Here is a 6771-nt window from a genome sequence, read left to right as displayed (position 1 = left end):
GCTTAAAAGCAAGGATTCAGCAATCAGAAAATGAACCTCCAGGACCACTAGCAACAAACCAGCAATAGACCCCGAAGGCATCCAATGGTCAAACCCAGAAATAGACCACCAGCAATCAGGGTAATCCAAAGTCTTCCCCTTACTCCTGCCAACAAACATCACAACCACCAAATCCACCTCAATAGGATAACAATTGTTATCAAACCCCGCCATCTCAACCTCAATAAAAGATGTGGCCACCTCAAAAGGACTAGAAGGAAACAACCTAGCAGGGTGAGATATGAGAGATAGAAGCTAGACCAAGGGGACAGATACAGAAAGACCCACAATAGGGCATAAAACCCCCTTCAGAAGAGCCAGATCCAAAACCCAAGGCACAAGACATCCCAAAGGGAAGACTTCAAATATATTGCCAAGGTCCCAGATAAGAGGAACCACCACCGCAAACCAAGGGAAAGAAAGAAAGGCATCAACAAAAGCCTCAACCCCAATGATCAGAGCATAGATAGGTACAACACCCATCATAGAAAGCATGGAGACCCTCCCACACTACCAAAGGATTCCAAACACCACCTCGTACTATGACAAGAACCAACGCTAGGAGGAAAGAAGGCAAGCATCGGCAAAAAAAAGACTCCGTCGATAGCAAAACAGAGGACCAGGAGCCTGCAGAACAACAAATGAGCCATAAGGGCTAGACCCCCTCCAAAGACCTTCCATGTAAGAAGAAGTCTCTACAAGCTAGCCACAGGAAGCTCCATCTGTAAGAACAAGGGATGCAACACTCCAGAATCGAGGATCAAAAAGGAGAAACCGAACCCCAAACAGAGGATCCCTCACATCTCCTCCGCTGTAGGCAAGGCCATCCAGGACTGCAGCAAGACAACACTCTGAAGGGCGACAAAGAAGGAAACCAACCCACAAGGGGAAGAGATCATCCTCCCCATCGCCATCATCATCTGTAGAATCATGCTCCTCCTCAACCGAAACCCTCACTCCACTCCCGTTCCCTCTCATGTTTTTTTTCAATCTCTCGTTCTCGTCATTTTATTATAGTGAAAATAGTTATTGAAGCACATTGTGTGATATTAAAACTTAAAATTATTTATTTTTCAAAGTTGTGCCATTAGTTTAGAATCTAGATGATCATAACATGTCTTCCTTCTTGATTATCGATGTTGATATCTTTCCCCATGGGGCTACCATATTCTAAGTGGTAGTTTCTCGTTGTTGTAAAATATTGCTCTATAATGTATTTTCAAGGTATTCATGCAAATAAGGCATGTTCTAATTTGATATGATGACATATGTGATCTTCATGGACTAGCCTTGGGTTTTGTCCTCAATTCTCATGAATGATAATTAATGATAATTATTGTACATGACTCACTTAAGCTTTGTGTTTTTTTGTTTTATGAGCATGAGTTCTATCATTTCTAGTTTTCAAGGTGTAAGATTTGGCTATGAAGGTAGCCACCGAAGATACTAAGGCCTAGTGGAAAACATAATAACAAGAGAGAAAGAATGTGGAAAGAATAAATTGTACTCCCATCAATAATAAAATACAATCAACTTGAATCCATCATATGTACATATGTTAGCCCTTGGTTATAGAGACCAAGGTGAAAATACAGGAGTGCATAAGATTATGACAGGTGTCTTAATCTTATGACATGGTAACTAAAGTGAATCATCCCACCTAAAGTGGAAAACTAATAGTGTGATAACGCCACTAAAGGTGGACCACCCACCTAAGCTGGAAAATTGAAACCACAAAAGGTCAATGTGATAAAATCACTAAAGGTGGAGACACCACATAAAGTGGAGAATGATAACATGATAACACCACCTAAAGGGAAAATGCTCATAAAATCTCCTATGTGATCCATAAGTAATCTTAAATTATGTGTAATTAGGACCTAGGTGAATAACAACTTAGCTACAACATGTTAATTGTACAACACCACCTCCCTTAGGTGCAATTTAGGGAGAATGTACACAAAAGATAACAATGTAAGATGGGTCCTAGCTACAAGGACATGGTAGGTACCCATGTACAAATCAAATGAAATCTCTCACAAATGGAGAAAGGTAGAAAAATAAGTGGGAAACCCTTCGCCCAAAAATAGAGATATGAATAGAATATGCTCTCAATGATGTATGAGATGAAAACAACTTTGTGTGAGGAAAAACTCTCCCCATAAGAGAGAATGGAGAAGTCTAGTGAACCCCTCACACAATGTAGAATCTCAAAAAAATATGGTCTAACAATGTCAATTAACATTCCTCCCCTTAGGAAGAAATCGAGTTGATGTTCTACTGGGAATATCAAAGTGTGACAAAACTAGGTACCCGTATTGATAAAAAACTGATGATGAATCTCTCACTACAACATATTCAATATTAGGCATGGAGACACATGTACGAGAATCAAATAGATACTCAAACTACATACAATCTTAATTGGACACATGTATGAAATCTCACAAGATAGGTCTTAACATATTGACAGGAGGACTATATCAATGAAGCATCAATGACAAAGTACAAAGAAGTGATTGCACTTTATTTTATTATTTTTACAACATAACTCATACAAGAGATTACAACAATGATGTAAATTTGAAAACATGAAGATAATGTTGCCAAAGAATTTCCCTAAAGAATACTGCTGAAATTGCCTCTCATTGGGATAATACCAAGAAAAAAGGGACAACTGGCCTCCCACTAGCTATTGGTTAGAGGATGAATGATCACTAGCTCAATAGGTGGAGTAAAAAGAAAAGGTTTTCCATATTTGCATATTTATTTGAAAATTTGATTTAATTAAAAAGTTTACTTAAAATGATTTATTAAAGCATTAAAAAACTTTATTAAATTTAATAAAGAAAAATTAAAAAAGGAAAGATATTTTTAATATTTAAAAAAAATATAATAAACAAAAAAAAAAAAAAAATATATTTATTAAAAAAAAGAATTAAAAATATGTTTCCCTAATTTTAAGACATCCAAATTACAACTTTTTCATTGAAGCTAATGTTGGACAAATCCTTAGTGTGTGCTTTTAAGAACTTTCCAAATGTGCAACTATGTGAATGCAATCTAAAACTGTCATTTTTTAGTCTTGTCATAAGGTGGTGAACATGTGTCCTATTTTTTATATTATCAAATTCATTGTGAGCATTTGAGTCTAGAAAGTCTATGCACAATTTAAAGTTCAATTTTAGGGCTTGGGTCATGAATTGCTTTGTGAGTATGCATTGAGTTGATTTTCTGCATTAGCCAAAATGAAAAAAAACAATTATATCTTGAGAATTGTAAATCATTGAAGGAAAATGTCACATGAGCATGTACTTGGCACCATTTTGAACGATGTGAAATTTTCATGAAAAACCAGTTCACCGTTTATGATATTTTAATACTTTAATTATTGTCATCCTCTATTCAGAAAGAATTTAAATTTCACCCTTAAGACCTCATCATGAAGAAGGCTCTTGGGGTGATGCTCACCTCCCCTCCATTAATGTTTAGTTAAAGTTTATGAACAAAATTTCTTTTGAATGTAAAGATATGTATAACTTTTCTAAACCAAAATACTAGTTTTTTAAATTAAAAAAATAAATTATTTACCAAAATAAAAAAAAATTATTTGCCAAAATAAATTTTTATTTTTAATTAATTTAACTTATTTTACATTTTAATAACTAAAAAAAAATTTAAAACACCTTAAATTATAATATTTGCTTCCTATTATTGCTCTAAAATTAAAACAGATTTAACATCTTAACCAATTTCAAAGAGTAATACCTCATCCCATTTTACCCCAATAGCTCACAATGCTTAAGCCATTTTAAAAGTTAATCTCTCAACCCCCTTTTGCTCAAATACTTAACCTCCTTTGATCATCATAAAGATTAATCTCTCAACTTCTTTTTGCTCACTTGTTCAAATTGCTCAACTCGTTGAACATTTAATCGCCTTGTCCTTTCTTGCTCATTTTTTATAACCTATTAACTACCTTGTTTCGGGATTTATTCATAACTGTCTTTTAGAAACTTTGAAACAAATGCAATTGTCTGGCTTAAAGCTGAATTGTACAACCTTTGGCTGCAATGTATCCCTACCTGCGTGCCAATGCGGGAGTTTTGAAATGAAATATGAAAATTTCTTCATATATTATGATTTCTCTGGTAGACTTATATGCAGAACGTGGAAGCATAAAACAAGGCGCTTGAAGTTTTTGACAGGCTAACTTAAAGAAATGTGCAATGTGGTTTCAAGGAATGTAAATTGATCAACCAAATGTATGACATCGCACATGAACTGTTTGACAAAATGCTATAAAGAAATATGGTTCCATGGCATGTCGTACTCCCTTGAAGTTCTGAGACTTTCAAGCAAGTGCAATTGGCAAGTGTGAAGTTAAGAACGTCGAAAAAGATTGGCAGTGGAAAGTGTAAAGCCAGATTCAACACCATTCGCCAGCATCCTCAATGCATTTTTCCTACGAAATGTAAAGACATAGGTGGCATGCTAACTGTTTAACCCAAAACCTCAAAGAAATATCGTCTAATGAAATATGATGGTTATAACAAATGTATGCAAAATGTGGAAGGACAGATCTAAGTACTTGAATTGTTTGACTAAATGCATTTGAAAGAGATGACATCTTAGAGAATCCGTATTTTTATCTATATTTTTCAGCATTTTATCTTAATTCAGTATTTCAACTCACACAAAAGAGGGTCAATTTATTCACACACTCCTTAAATTCATTCAGTATTCACTCCTTATCATTATTGATTTGGGATTGAATCTATTGGATTCCTCCTCCTTTTGAATGTAATGGTAAATTAGCAGTTTTCATCCCTATAATGGTGGAAACCCTAATTTTCGACCAATACAATAGCTTATTACATTGGTTTATCATTGCATAATAAATTTTTATTTTTGAAAATCATCATTTTCCTATAATTAAACATAGATCTTAAACACACTTTACCATCTAAAATCCATTTCAACAAAAGAACATTAATTCAAAATGTTCAGATTTCCTATTACAACTATAGGTAAACATTATTTTTGTTCTTATAATATGCTATAAATAAAGTGATCTCTTTTCCATAAACATGACATAGAAAATACCTATTCTTCAATTGAATGACTACATTATTTTTTATCATTTTTCTATTGTTTGGTGCACCTCGGAGGGGTGACATTATACCTACATAATAATATAGTAAAGAGGCACATACATGATTACACACAAATTCCAAGTAGAAAAAAGGCAAAGCCAACTCTTCAACATACAAATTATTCAACTTTTTATCTTAGCAAGACAACATGTGTCACATTTTGATTCACTCTATGATTAATTTGATAAGATGGAGACACCATAGTTTTTCGTGGGAAATTTAAACTTTAATTCCATTGGATAAATTAGGTACCGTTTATAGAATTTATAGGGACTTAGTGTGCACTATTGATGCTAGTGCAAGGATGGTTATCATAGTGATACATTTATTAGGAGACAACAATAATCAATAATAAGAATTGATAAAAGGATAAGGAATTAAGGCTTAAGCCTCAATTTTTAAGTGGGAAGGGTTATGATAGTTTTAGAGAAGGTTTTTTACACATTCATGCAATAATTAGAAATATGATGTAAGAGGGTAAGTAAAGGCTAGAAAAATGAGTCTAAATTCACAAAATATTTTATCATTTATCATTATATAAAATGTATTAATATTGTTTAAAAATAGACATATAAATTTATTAAAAATGACATGGATCATATGCTAGTTACACCATTACAAGTATTTAGTAGCATTATTAGTATCTACAACTTCTAAGAATATATTAATTAGGTAAAAACTATATGATTTTAACTAGTTTTGGAGTATGTAACATACTTTGATTTTTCATCATTCATAAGGTGTATGAAGTCAAAATTATTAGATAATGTGTAACTCCAAAGTTTCAATATGTAGGACCATTAAATTATATTTTGGCTCATTTTGTCCACCATAAACAAGTGCCATTTTCCAAAATGTGTTGGTGATTTAGGTCTTTCAAACTTATTTGGTGTCAATGGTTTTATGTATACTACTACCAAAATTTCATTAGTCCTCAATATTAAAGACACACACTTTAAAGATAGAGATGCAAAGGTGTGTCATTATTTATTATTTGTAATCTTCTATCAATGTTAAAAGGTACAATAGATTTAAAATAGTTTAGTTCTTCAAACCAATTTTTTTCCAATATAGCTAAATTTTTTATTTATGTTATCTCCCTTCATCTAAGAACTAGCCATCATAATCATATTAAACAATAAGTTAATCCTCTTCTTTCTCCCTTCATTCATAATTAATAACAAGATTAACTATTAATAGCTTGTCTTCTCTAGTATTTCTCAATAATTCTTCTTTAGAACCTTCACACACTGCTCATCATCCTAATGGTACAAAATTCATTCTTACAATAATAACAATAATGACATATCATACAGTATTGATTTTAATTTCTATAACAATATAGGAGAAAAAAATTATTTATTGAAATGAGATGTCTTGATGAAAAATATTTATACAAAGATTTTTCTTAGGTATTATTTATTTGTTTTAGATTCGCATTGGTATGTTTTATAAAAATATTTATACCAATGCGAATCTAAAACAAATAAATAATTATTAGATAATAAAATCTTTGAAATAAATTAAAATAACATAGGATTGAAACATGCTGTTTTAAATAGAATTATGGGTTGAC

The sequence above is a fragment of the Cryptomeria japonica genome, chromosome 4, assembly GCF_030272615.1.
Source record: "Cryptomeria japonica chromosome 4, Sugi_1.0, whole genome shotgun sequence".
Lineage (NCBI taxonomy): Eukaryota > Viridiplantae > Streptophyta > Pinopsida > Cupressales > Cupressaceae > Cryptomeria > Cryptomeria japonica.
The sequence above is the reverse complement of the archived record's forward strand: the minus strand, read 5'-3'. Positions refer to the sequence as shown.